The 13,802-nt window shown below is 42.4% G+C and overlaps 1 protein-coding gene across 8 annotated transcripts in view; it reads right to left on the minus strand.

Annotated features, from left to right (window-relative positions):
- Samd12 (sterile alpha motif domain containing 12) overlaps nucleotides 1–13,802 on the minus strand; it is a 381,899-nt gene that overhangs the window by 135,954 nt on the left and 232,143 nt on the right. The window contains exon 5 of one of the 8 annotated variants that reach the window (XM_063257663.1): nucleotides 1–13,802. This exon is cut by the window's right edge and continues 21,220 nt beyond it. The exons of the other annotated variants lie outside the window; for them this stretch is intronic. The gene's annotated coding sequence lies outside the window, so the exon portion shown is untranslated. 8 annotated transcript variants of the gene reach the window in all.

Below are 13,802 nucleotides of genomic sequence, written 5' to 3' on the forward strand. Positions count from 1 at the left end.
GTTGGTTCCAGAATCAACCATGGATCTCAAAATTAGGATGCCCAAGTCCCTTATATAAAATCATGGGATATTTGCATACAGCCTGTACCCACCAGCTCACATATTTTAAATCATCTTTAGATTATTTATAATGCCTAATACAACGTAATTCATTCAAATTGTTGTTGTATTGCCCTGTTTAGGGAAAATTGAAAAGAAAAAAGTTTGTACACTTTTAGTACAGATGCAATTTTCTTTTGGCTGAATCCACAGATAAAGAACCCGCGTACTCCTACACACACAAATACTTTCAAAAAATTAATTATAGTACAAGACATGGCACCATTAACCCTCCTCTAAACACTCAGCCTCACTTTGACCACACTTATCCCGTCTTTCCAACACTTTCTGAAGCAGCTCTGGGGTTCTTTCATGAGCGTTCTTACAGTGAATGTTGCTGCTGAGTGCCATCCACCTGAAAGGCAAGCTTGTAAGGACATTATGGTGTGTCCTCAACCTCCTGATTCACTAGATGTGGCACTGGTTCAAAGTCAAAATGACAACGGATAGTAAATGTTTTGAATTAATTTGGGACACCAAGGCGGCCATGACAGTATAACTAAAGATGGTCATGAAACAGGATTTCCCAAGCTGCTTAGAAAGTGCCAAGAACAATGGGGTAAGTATGTTTGAAGTGAAGAAAGTATCTTTGAGAAGGATTAATGGCAATATTTTGCTTGTACTATATAAATTTAAAACATTCGCCATAGTTTTTGATCACATTATACATGCATATATATAAGCATATTTATTTATTTATTTTGGTGCTGGGGATCAAGCTCATGACCTTGTGCTTGCCAGGCAGGCACATATGCGACTGAGCTAAACTCTCAGCCCCATATATTTTTATTTTAATATTTCCAAAACTTGACATAAATCAAGGATCTCAAGACCATGGCTTAGATAAAGATTATGAACTCAAATTATTTTAGGAGCTCAGATGTAAAGCAATTTAAATAAGGCTGGCATAAGACAAGGCTCAAAACAGAGGAAATTAATATGAGTGTCTTTTATTTGATATACTGATTTCAAATTTAATAGAACAATCATGTCATTTTGGTCACACTTCTGTGGCTTATGTACTTGTGAAGGGCCGGTGCCCTTCTGTAAGCCAGGTGCCCACTCCTCACAGGGATGGAGGATTCATTTCCAAAATGGCATCTTTATTCCTGGGTCTGGCACCAGGGTGTTCCTTCATCTTTCTACTTTCTCTCTTTCTGAGTTTCCTGTCTCTTCCTCTCGGGTCACTTTCTGCAGCTTGGCCTTTTCAAAGCATAGTGGGCTCAGGCAGTCTGAGTGTCCCAACAGAGAGCAATCATACACTTCTGGCTTCTTAGGTTGTAGTCTCTGGGCCTGAGTGAACCTCAACTCTACTGTATTTTACCGATCAGAGAAGTTATTAAGCCTTTCCAGACTCAAGGGGAGAGCTCCCTAGGTCTACATCTCAATAGGTGGGGTGTCAAAGAATTTACAAGCATCTTTAATGTCTTTAAACAGAGAACCTACTGGACTGCTGTACTGTGGCCCTGTTTTAATCTGTTTGCTACAACAAAATGTCATAAACTGGGTGGCTTACCCAACAGAAATTAATTTCTCACCTTCTGAAGGCTAGTTTCCAGTACTGTTGACTACTAACTTCTTTTGTAACTGGCAGAAAGAAAATAACAGAGATCTCTGGGGTTCCTTTTTTAGGGCACTAATCCTATCTCAGAGTGGTTCCATCCTCTGGATGCCATTACAATGGGGTTAGTGTTTCAATGTATGAATTTGAGAGGGCAGAAACATGCTGTATAATAGACCCAAGGTGAAAATATTTTGAACTTTTAAAGTAATGGAAAGAGTTTATCTTTTAAAATATTAAAATTTTCTGAATTTTTCATGTTGGCAAGGAATGCAAGTTTTCTGAAGCCCTGTGTGTGTCAGATATACACCTAGAAATACTACTCACACTCACCAGAATCCATCTTCTGATTTCAGTATCAAACTGATTCTTTTGAAGAAGTTGGAGGAAAACATTGATGTGTATTTGGAAATATTTTGCTACCCTAAGAATAAAGATCTAAAGAGTGTTTCACCGTCCTTGACAAGAGACCTTTTATTGAAAACACACCAGTAATTAATGAGGAATCTTTATAACTCTATCATGACCCACAAAAGCAAACTGAATGCTTCCTCTTCCGAGAATTTCTCAGATTTCACAAATTTCTATCCTGCTCAAATCATAGTTTGATGAGAAGCACAGTGACTTTAATTTCTTATCAAATCTGACTGAGAATCAGCAATACAAGATGATCATGGAAGTACTGATTTCATGTCCTAAAGAAAAGAAAAATCTAGAGAATGCCAACTAAGTAAGAAATCACTGATATGAAAAATTTCAAATCCAAATTAGTAGATTTTAAACTGCAGCATTGGAATCATCTGACTCAGAACTGTGGGCTGTCCATTTTGAATGAATGCTGAAGATGATTCTGATGTGGGCTGTCCATGAACTACATTATGAAGACCCAAGTACAAAGACAGAGCTGCCACTTGGAAGAGTGTTCCCCAAAGGTGCATATGTTAAAGGTTTAGTCACCAGGATGATGTTCCTGTAGATGCTGGAACCTCTGGGAGGTGGGGCATTGGGGAGTTCCATACATCACGGAGTGGGGGGGGGTGTTCCCAAAAGGATTGTGTGCCACTGGCCCACCTTCTCTTTCTCTGCATCCTTCCTTGTGATGGGTCCACACACCTGATATGGATTCTTGTCACTGCTACCTGCTGCAATCTTCTGAAGCCAAGCCATTGAGCTGCCCCACCTTGGACATGACTCTCTACACTGGGAGTGAACCTTTTCTCTTTGTAAGTTAATTACCTCTGGTATTTCAGTAATGAGGAATTGACTAATTTTAAAATAACCTTGAGAAAGAGTAAAACTTGGCATGGGAATAGCATGGATAGATCCTCCTTTTATGATTTAGTGATGGCACTGGAAATAGCAGAGTGAAGAGGAGAAAGTTCATGGTTCTCACATTTTTCTGAATGTGAGAAAAGGGATAAGAGTAGGAAATAAGGCTTCTACTCCTCATTTCCCATTAGCTAGTTAAGTGAAGAAGTAGAGTAAGTCATCATGGCTCTCAGGGCCTCGGTTTCCTCATCTGTAAGATAAGGACAGTTGCCCTTGGTTCCAACAATAGCAAGTACCCCTCCCCATAGCCCCTGTCTGATACAGACCTGCTCACCCGGCGCTAATCTCCAGCACTAGGCTTTGACCTCACCATCCTCCTCTATCTGGCCACGTCCCACCGACTGAACCAGCTGAAACCTATTTTCTAGGATTAATGGAGGACCTGGTTGGTCTCTTACTCCTCCTGCCTGTTTGGCTACACTGTGATTTGGAGGGAAAAATCATGAGGTCAGGAGACATCCAGAAATAGCAACGGGCAGTTGGAGGAAGTATAGCAAACTGCCTGTGAGCTGATCTGGGGCCTGTCCTGGTCATCTTGGTGATCAAGGTCTTTGTGTAGTTTTCACTACAAAATTCCAACAGCCGCATGCCAGGCCGGTCAGCAGGAGGGACTGAGTGGGATTATTGAGTGAACCGTTTGTGCATACAAGAGCTTGAGAGTGAACACCCCAGTGGACTCACACTAGTCCTGGCCCAGAGGGGTACAAGGACAACAGAGTTGCAAGACTGCTGTGAGTTTCCTTATGCACCACAGGCCTCCTGGGATGTGCGGGTGTAGGCTCTACAGTAGAGGAAACATAGGCAGATCAGGCCAGACTGGGCCAGAACCTTCGAGGATTTGATTTACCGCAGGGTTCACAATGGGTTCCACTTAACCCTCTAAGATTTCCAGTCGGTAAAGTAGGAATAAGAACATCTCCTTGGCAGGGATATCATCAAGAGGGAGGCTCTATCCGTACACGGCACCCAGCACACAGTACACGAGTGCTATATAGAGATTCTCTCCTTCCTATCCACCTCTGCTCTATATCTAGTAACTGCCAGCAAATGAAGCAAGTGAGGGACAGAAACCTTCTTGCCAAAAATGGATGTGGAAATCCACTTCCTTGTGCAGAGCAAGCCTGGCAGGTCTTTGCATGCTTCGATGCCTTTCTGATTCATAATGGCACCCTCCTTCAATCCCTCCCATCCTGCTCAGGTTGGCCCAAATGGGGAGGTTTGACAGCACAATGCTGGGATCTAGCCCATCAGGATAAATCTCCCAATGTTTCTCTAAGGCCAAAGTTCCAGGAAAAAAAAAATCATGAACTATTATGTCATAAGTTGGCTCAGCACGAACTATGACTAGCATTTACTTACGGGATTAGAGTTAGACGTTTCATAACCATTATCTAGATCAGTTATTAGAACACCAGCAGAGGTAGACATGACCCCCCTCAGTTTACAGATGAAAGAATAAATGCTAATCTGGTATGAAACTGCATAGACAGGATACAAACTGGATCTGTTCTTGGGTTCCTGACCATTATTTACTATGACCATTTAGCATTCTGTAAGTACAAAAAAATTTAAGAGGAGTTCTCTGCTTTTGAGGACTTCAGAGGTGAGAAAAACCAGCACTAGCATGGGATCAAGAATAGTGGGACCATGTCTTGCTGCTCAACCAGACAGTAAGATCCTGGGGGCAGGAGCTTTGCTTACACATCCTTCTTTGCTAGTGTGTTGAATGGCTCTTAAAGGAGCTCAATCACTGTGTGTTGGGTGTGTAAGCAAATAAAATGGTATGTGGTAAGGTACCTACTGCAGATAGAGATACTGGTGGGGGTCCATGGTCCAGGAAGGGCCCAGGGTTACACAAAAGACCAGCCAGACCCTGAGCAGGGACTTGGAGAAGTTAAAAACAGCCATTATATAGAAGAAACACACACATGAGGAAGGATGCAGAGGAGCCTTGGGATATGCAGACAGTGAGGTAGATGACCTGCTTAGAGAATCATCTATTCCGCAGTCAGCCGAGCAAGGAGCCCGTTAATCAACTAATAACTGGTGGTTCCTGGTGCAAGACTCTATCATCTAGCACCAGATCAACAAAGGCAATGAGAACAAGGTCAAAGGAAAACAAGGCCAGCGTCTAGACAGACAATGGAGGCAAACAAAATGGAGCAGACCGGATCACAGGAAACAGTGCTCCACCCAGGGCAGAGGATATGCAAATAGAACTTTTGGCAGCTGCAGAAAAACAAAACAAGGAGGCCAAGCGAGCCATGAAGAATGTGGAGAGGAGTAATACCAGAAAGGGCCTGGGAGGAACACACGCTGGGGCCAATTGCCCTTCCCGTTTGGCTTTTCATGCTCCAGAGCAGCCCACCTGCTCTCAGGAGACCCTTGAAGCAGCTGCTGCCAAATGAACTCGGGGAGAAATCACGGCTGCTGGAGGATGTCACAGCTGCAGGCGTGAGCCTCAGAAAGGCCCAGAGTTCCTTCGGTAGAGTTTTCTAATCAGCTATATATTTTTAAAAAACCACTAAAGCAGATTATTGTAATACGCTCAGGTAAGCATTATGCATATATAACTTTACATTAATAATATAACCTGGGCTAAACAGTTAAATCTAAAACTGGGAGAACATAGGTGGTGGCTGTAACTTGTGATCACTGGCCCCATTCCTATCCTTCCTACCCAATTATTCTAAAAGATAAGGCTGGACCAGTCTGCTGTGGTCTGTTTCACCCATGTGTCCCATCTGGGAAGAAAAGTATTGATAATCCCCTAGATAGGCCTGAAGAACTCCAACATTTTTCAGGAAAAGCCCAGAGTCACGGTGTGGGGTCATCCCTGCCTGTTCCTGTGGGGCTGGACAGCTCATCATGGCCCATGTTGTATGATGGAGAAGCCCAGTGATCCATGAGGAGTTCAAGGCCTGGCGATGAAAGGGAGTGCCTGGGTAAGGACACCTCCAGGACTGGCGGCTCACGAGAAGGACTTAAAGGACTGGCATATACTCAGGCTAACATTTATTCCAGGGAAAGGACAGAAAGCGAAATTAGCAAAAGAAAGGAACTGAGGGCAGCATTCAGTGGAACCAATGCTCAGGCTTCCAAGTGGAGTGACAAAGGATGTATTTAACTCATCAACAGGGAGTTTGACAATGTGTGTGAAGGGTCCATGGGAAGCTCACTAGGTCCTGAGAGCCCCGTGTCAGCCATTTTAGCTCCACTGCCTGGCATGGCCCACAACTCTCACAGAAAGCAGGTGCCCCTTGACACAGTTTAGGTGCGGTGAGCTGTTCTGGTCAGGAAATGGTAGGAATCCTCCTGAAACCCATTTCGGATACTAGCCAAGAACTAACCTTGTAAGAAAGACCTTTCAAGGAAAACCACTTCAGGCCCCATGGTTGTCTATATGTACAAAGTATAGGGGAAAAGTGGGCAGACCCTGGATACAATGGCCGCCTTTTGGAGACCAAAAAAAGCACATTACTAAAGATATGCCAGTAGTAGTACAACATAAAAGACTTTTTTTTGTTATTTTGAGACAGGGTCTTACTGTGCAGTTTAGACTGGTCTTGAACTCGCTACATAGCCTAGGTTGGCCTCAACCTCAAGCAATCCTCTGCCTAAGCCTCTTGAGTGCTGGGGTTACAGGCATGCACCACCATGCTTAAGACTTGTATGTTTTTAACCAATATTTTCCAGCCTATTTGATCATGATCATTTTTTATTTTTAAGTATAGAGTCTTTATTACATCTTGTTGGATACTGATATTCTACAGAAAAAGTGTGTTTAGGGATGTTAAATAGCTGACTATATTAATGTTTTTGGATCATTGAACACAGCTGTTTGCAGTCTCTCTGTTTGAATGTCTACTTTGTATTCTTTGATACTGTGATTTGAGCAACTATTTCCAAGATGATAATATGTAATCTATTAACAGGTGATTTCTTACTGTTATGTTTTTTTTTTGTAGTTCTGTATTATGTGTAACCTTACACTGCTTTGTTTTGTGTTTTTCTCTTTTTCCTCTTAAATAAAAAAAAAAAAAAAAAAGAAAGAAAACAGCTTGGGGAACCCTGGACTCTGTATGAAAGTCCTTTACTTTCATGGCCTAAGCTTTCACCATGGAATCAATATACTAATGATAACAGCTAGCACTTCCATACTCTCACTGTGTATCAGGCGCTCTTTACGTGAAAATTCACCCATTAAATTATGGAGGTTGCTACGGTAGCCTCTGGGAGAGGCAAAGCGGTGGAGAACTTCCGACTGGCTTGAACTGCCTGAGTTCGTTTTGCATCTCTGTCAGTGAGGTGACCCTGTGTGACAAGTTTCCGAAGCTCGGCCTGCCTTATTTTCCTTAGTTATAAAATGAAAACAGTGCTCAGCACACGGCAAGTGCCACAACTATGCTTTTTAATTTTTTGAAAGTCAATGTAGTTCTTTCTAGTATAAATAATTGTACTCCTTTGCTCAAATGAGGGAAGGCACATATCACAGATTCTTGTGCCTTCAAGACTGTGGCCTGGGCTGGACAGACAAAGGGGATGTGAGGATTGCAACAGCGCCTGGGGGAGCTGGCTCCCAGCCTAAGGAAGTCCTGGCATGGAAGGCCACTGAAATCCAGCGGCCAACTCCAGGGAGTAAACACAGACCGTCACAGGCCAGGAGGCACCGTTACGTTTGTGGGAGTCTAGGACAGAGGCCAAAAGCGCAAATGATCAGCTTTTGACTGTAAATAGAGCAAGACTAAACAGCCTTCAATTAAACCTGGCAATTTTATCCACACACTTGAAGAGGCGCACCTCCCAAGAAAATCCCCGCTGAATCAAGCTGCATACAGATCTACGTGTTTGAGAGAAGAACAAGGAATGATGCCAAATTGAAAAATGACAAACTGCCACCAGGAAAAAAAAAGCCAATTTTTAATACATCTTAACACTTTTTCTGTATCCGTTCTCAGCTATCTCTAGTCGAGGAACATTCTAGACACCTGAACAATTCTTCACTGAGATATCTGAAGAGTCAGCAGTGTCATGTTGTCATGTGGAAGACCAGGGACAGTGGGGGATTTTCCAGAGCGTGTACAGCTGGTGTGAAAAATATTCCTCAGAGCACAGGGTGTGATGTTCTGGCCACCATCCTGGCACTTTTACATGTATCATCTCTCTTGCTCCCCAGAAGTTCCTAGAAGGCAAGTCTGTTTGCTCCTTTCTCTGTCCTGAGGAGGTCAGTGAGGCCCAGCGGAGGAAGAACTCGCTCCCTGCCCCACAGCTGCAAGGGATGGAGCCTCTTTGCAAACTGCCACAAGTACTGTACTAACCACACTGTGGTTTAACCATTCTCAGGTCTTTGTCACCATTAACCTGCAGAAGAGCTCGGGGCTGCACTTCACATAATGCTCCAGGAAATGAATACAGCAGACTGAACAACTCACAGCTCAAACGTGAAAGAAAGAAAACCTAAGGATCTGTGGTCAGACAGACCTTGGATCAAACTCTTGCTCCTCCAATCAATCCCTGACTGTGTGGCCTTGACGATGGCCTTGACCTAGACTCTCCAAGTCTTGCTTGTCTCTTTACAAAATGGGAATCAGAGATGAACCTACTTGAATTTTCTATGCTTTGAAAATTAAACAAACTAAAGAACACAAAGAGGTATTCCAGAGGTGTATTAAGTACATACCACTCCAGATCTTAATCAACACAGAGATTCAGTCAAAGGTCTGTCTGGTAACTGCAGGGTCGAGGGTTTCCTTGCAGCTTAGCAAGTGTCTAACAAATATCTACTAGATGTGTAAATACACATATGCCTTTGTTTGGGCATCCAATGTAGTATGACCCACTTGCAAAGGCTTGTTGTATTCTGGCTGCCTCAAAATAGACTTTATTTCCAGGATTCAAGCATTATAAAATATGTACAGAACAGTGTCTGGAACACAGCATAGATTCTTAATAACTGTGGAATCTACACAGACACATTCACAGCAGGAAACCTGACCACCTTTTAGACCTAATGCATCACTATTTTACTTCTGTTTGGTGTCATTACTAGTTCTTTTCTTCCTACTTCTGATGTGTTACTTCATATCCTTTGATCACACCCCATTCTCTCCCTGGCCTATTTCTGTGACAACCTCTTAGGGACACAAAAATTGTTCTTTCTTGCCATGGGGGACATAAACATTAAAAATGCATTTTTTTCATGGCTCCACCTGTGTAGGCACTATATGATTTTCCTTTAAATAGTAATTCAAAAGAGATGGTGAATTTAGCAAACATATCTCTGTACTTTATTAACTATAACAAAAGCATCAACTGCATAACTACGGTCAGCACCTTCTAACGTATCGTATCTGTTCACAGGGTACAGCGGTTGTTTCCAGAAGGTGAGGGAGACACAGTCTGGCCCTGTCTCTGACTGCTGCTGATTGGATAAAGATGGACCAATCAGACACCCAGGAATATGCAATTGAGATGGGAGAGCAAAACACAATTGGGAACAGGAAGTTGAGAGGTTAAGGGAGTACTTGTGAGTGCTAAGGTTCTAGTGATGGCCATGAAAACCTGCAAGGAGTAGGAAAGTCATTTGTTTTTCTGTAAAGTGAGCCCCGGAGGTAGGGGGCACAGAATCATATTTAAAGAAAGAAAAAGAAACACGAGTGAAAAGCAGAAACGAGAGAAATCAGACTAGCCGGGCTGGTTTTACAGTTTGGTTTTAATTCTTCATGCTGCTGTCTTGTCCCTGAGTATTTCAGAGATCCTCCTGTATGTGTCTGGGACTATCTGACCAAGCCTCATTGCTTTACTGAAGCTTCTGTGAGTTGCAACCACCAGAATCCAAACTTAGCCAGTGGCAAGACGATGATCACAATTAGGCTTATCAACAGTAATCCTTATATGCATTTAACACCATGAACACTTACAAACTGCTTATTATTATTAATATCTACTACAAGCAAGCACTGCAGTAATGCTGCTGATGCAGTCATCCAAGAACCAGTAATTGGGTTGCAGCTGGGGGTTAGAAAAGCAAGCCTAGTAGAGTGAGTAGCTATATTGAAACGATAACTAATATGAAAAGTCATCAAATCACTGGAGTTAATTCCGTTTACAAGAGTCCATTGGGCTCGGATGACTGTAGATCAGTGAGACAGTGGGGGAAATGTTCTTCTATTAGGAAAGAATGAAACAGTGAAACAGATGGATTGCTGTTTTTAAGATTAAGATTACAAGAGCACAAAACACTGGCTATGCTTAGCTGGCTCAGAAAAAAAAATGATTATCATCTCCATGGTTCCTAAGAAATATGCTCCATTCTTACAGATGCCAATAAAGCATTATGCAACTGTCAATTTAGTAATGGAAGTGCCACCAAAGATTCATATTTAACAGAGACCAAATGGAACAGACAGTGGGGGAGGTGGTTGGTGGGGATCTAAATTAACTAAGTGTGATTGAGGAAATAATTGAGGCAATAAAAAGATCAATAGGGAATCAGGCCATTCTCCAGGGCCTCAGGGTTCTCAGTGGAATATTTTAAAAGAAGAGTGTTTTATTGACTTATCCCATGTCTAATGCACTAGGAGATGGTGCTCTGGTGCCTGCTCATGGCTGAAATGGGTACACAATGAGACTTTGACTGGAAAGCTGGTGAGTGGCAGATGAGAAAGAATTCGGTCACCTATTTGCCTTTCTGAATATACCTCTGCAGATAAGACAACAAAACAACAGAAACCATGCTCCAGATTATAAAAATGCATTCATTATGCTGCTTTAGAAAATCTAAAAAGTTCAGATGAATACTAAGAAACTAAAAAATCACCCTTAAAGCCTCATGCAGAGATTCTATCACGATCCTACTGTATTTTCTCAGTATTGTGTTAGAATAATGCACACTTCCATTTTTCTAAATATTACTATTTAAAATAATACATTGATCTTCCTGTGTATGATGTTGTCATACTGTTTTCTCTTAATATCTACTGAAGATTTTCTATTATTTCATGTAATTTCAATGCTATATCACATCCCATTGCATGATTTTGTTATAATTTAGCCAAAAAATTAGATATTTAAACAGTTTTCATTTTATTATTTTCTATGAAATTAATGACTGTGTTCCTGAAAAACCTGCATATTGAAACCCTAATCACCAATGTATTAGTATTTGGGCTTCAGGAGGTCACAGGTCAAGAGGGTGGAAAACTCGCAGTGGGTTGAGTGGCTTCATAGAAGCAGGAAGTCAGCTGCCTGAAAACCAGGAATTGAGTACTTCCTGGGAATCAGCTCTGCTGGTGCTCTGCTCTCGGATTCTAACCCTCCAGAACTGTGAGAAAACACTCTGGTTGGCTGGTAAGCCAGCGAATCTACGGTGTTCCATTACAGCAGCCCAAAATAAGTTACTAGTTTTTAGAACTCTTATAAAAGGGTTTCCCTCTTCCCCCCATCTCTCTCCAGCCCCTCCATGCCTATACAGGCCTGCACATTCCTTCCACCTCCGCTAAGGAATTGCTTCTTTGAATTCGCTTCAATTCCCATAGAGTTGCTATTGAACATTACAAGGAACAGCTTCCATGTTGTATGGTACAACTCCACGGAAATCACTGGTTTATAAAATCACAGAAACATCACGACTGTGCAACCCCTTTGCCAAGTAACAGGAGGCTTGATGGGGGTAAAACATTCATAGCGAGTTTGTGGAACCAAAAGATGGTCTAGATGCTAGAAATTCCTTTCTGAATAATTTCTCACAGTTTCCTATTTCTCTGAATTCCTTTCCCTCTGTGACTTTCATAAACCACACACTTCCCTCCCTCTCAGCCTTGGCTCCTCCTGTCTTTACCTCAGTGTCCTTCAGGTTCCTCCATATTTCTAAGCTCGGGCAGAATTTCTACTTCTTTCCTGAATTCTTGGACTCCACAATCATCTCTTTCAGGGAGGCAGATCTGTGCTGTTCAGTACAATAGCTGGTAGCCTCTTGTTTAAATTTAAATTAATTAAAGTTAAATAACAAACCCAGTTCCTCATTCACTTTAAGCACATTTCGAGTACTTCATAGTTATAAGCAGCCAGTGAATACCGAATTAAACAGAGTACATCTAAAACATTCCCTTAATTTCAAAAATGTTCTATTGGACAGATGTTCTAAGAGCACTGAATTCTGTATGACACAGCATATTTCTCCCAAGTATTAAAAAAAAAAAAAAAAAAAAGAAAGCATAAGGAGATTCAAAATGTACGACAGATATTATGGAAATGAGAGGGAAAGAAAGTGCTTAAATGCGTGTTAAATCATAAATATTCTGGTTTTGTTCTCCAGTTACATCATATTTGAAGAATTAAAAAAAAAAAAAAACAGGAAAAAGTATTTTGCTTTCTCCATTTTGAACCAAAACAGTGCCGGTCACGTAGGAGATACTTAGTAGAAAAAGATTTGGGTAATGACCACGGGCATTTCTCAGCAGAACACCCAAACAGGAGGTGCCCTGAGTAACAGTAGCGAGGGCACAGATGGAGCGGCTTGGAGGGAGGGAGGACGGAGATGCTCCTGGATCCACAGCAACACTGTGAGGACCCTGTCTCCTGCAAAATGTCTGCCTTGTGTCCTTAGGCAGAACTCATCTGAGACTTGGAACTTTGCAACTAGCTACACGTTCTGATCAAATGAAATCACTGAAAAGGCCCAAATGCATAGGGTGCAAACAGATGCTTCTGTGCTGCCCCTGGGAATTGTTCGCCATGAAAAGCTGTCTTTCGATACTGGTACCCCTTTGATAGTGATGCTGGTTGGCAAAGAAACTGACCTGTATCTGAGCAATTTATTGGAAGTGATAAAGCCATATGTACCACTCTGTCTCCTCTCATTTCATTGGCTTGGGACGACAGCAGAATTTTAACCAAAACCCAGGGCGTGATTCACGGGAACAGACTTGTTAAATGTATGTTTCATCCTTACAATAATCTCTGGGAAGAGTATGTTCTTAGAGGCAGATCCACTTATTATCTAGCACTTATTGAGATCCGTGCTAATAATCACTTTGCAAAAAATATCTCTTTTAATCCTCACAGCAATTGGGTGAGCTAGCTATTTTTGTTTGCATTTCTTAGCAGAGAGAGCTTATTGTCTGTGAGGATGCTCCATTTACCTATGATTAGACAGGTAGGAGAGGACAGAGTTTGGATGAGAACTTACACAGATGGCTGGACTCATCTTCTGAGGCACTCTGGTAGGCTGGCTCAAAGTTGGCAAAAGCAGTGCTGGGTTCCTCCATGTCGTTCTGAGGTCTCTTACACAGCACGTGTTCTTGACTCTCTCAGGCCTCTTTAGATACTCATCTGAATGCAGTTTCAGCAGAAGAGACTCACACTGGTGTCTCAGTACACTGGCTAACCTGAGTCTCAGTGAACGAGGACCCTCGGAGTCTGCACCTCTGGTTCTCTTATTTTACATAAAACAGAATCTGATGTAAGGCCCCGGAATGCTGGATGGCTGAGTCTGCACCACTCCTACAGCGTACTGACACCTCCACTCTGCTGGCTCCAATTTCTGTTTTCAGTGCAGACTCCTTCCTGGAGCTCCACACGCCGGCATCTTGCTCGAGCATGCCAACCCACAACTGACCTCCTTTCCAGGTCAACCCTCTGCCTCATCCTCCTGGTTGTAGGTTCCTCCAGCGTCGTGTGTCTCAGGACAGGCCCTGGACTCACTTTGGAGTCTCCTTCTTCCTCCACGTTGGATCCGTTTCCATGTGTTTTTGACTAATTGTAAACAGACCCATCCCGGGTCAGGTGAGGGCCACTACTACAGTGCTAATCA

The sequence above is a fragment of the Cavia porcellus genome, unplaced genomic scaffold, assembly GCF_034190915.1.
Source record: "Cavia porcellus strain 051 isolate PalLab524CR breed Dunkin Hartley unplaced genomic scaffold, mCavPor4.1 scaffold_10, whole genome shotgun sequence".
Lineage (NCBI taxonomy): Eukaryota > Metazoa > Chordata > Mammalia > Rodentia > Caviidae > Cavia > Cavia porcellus.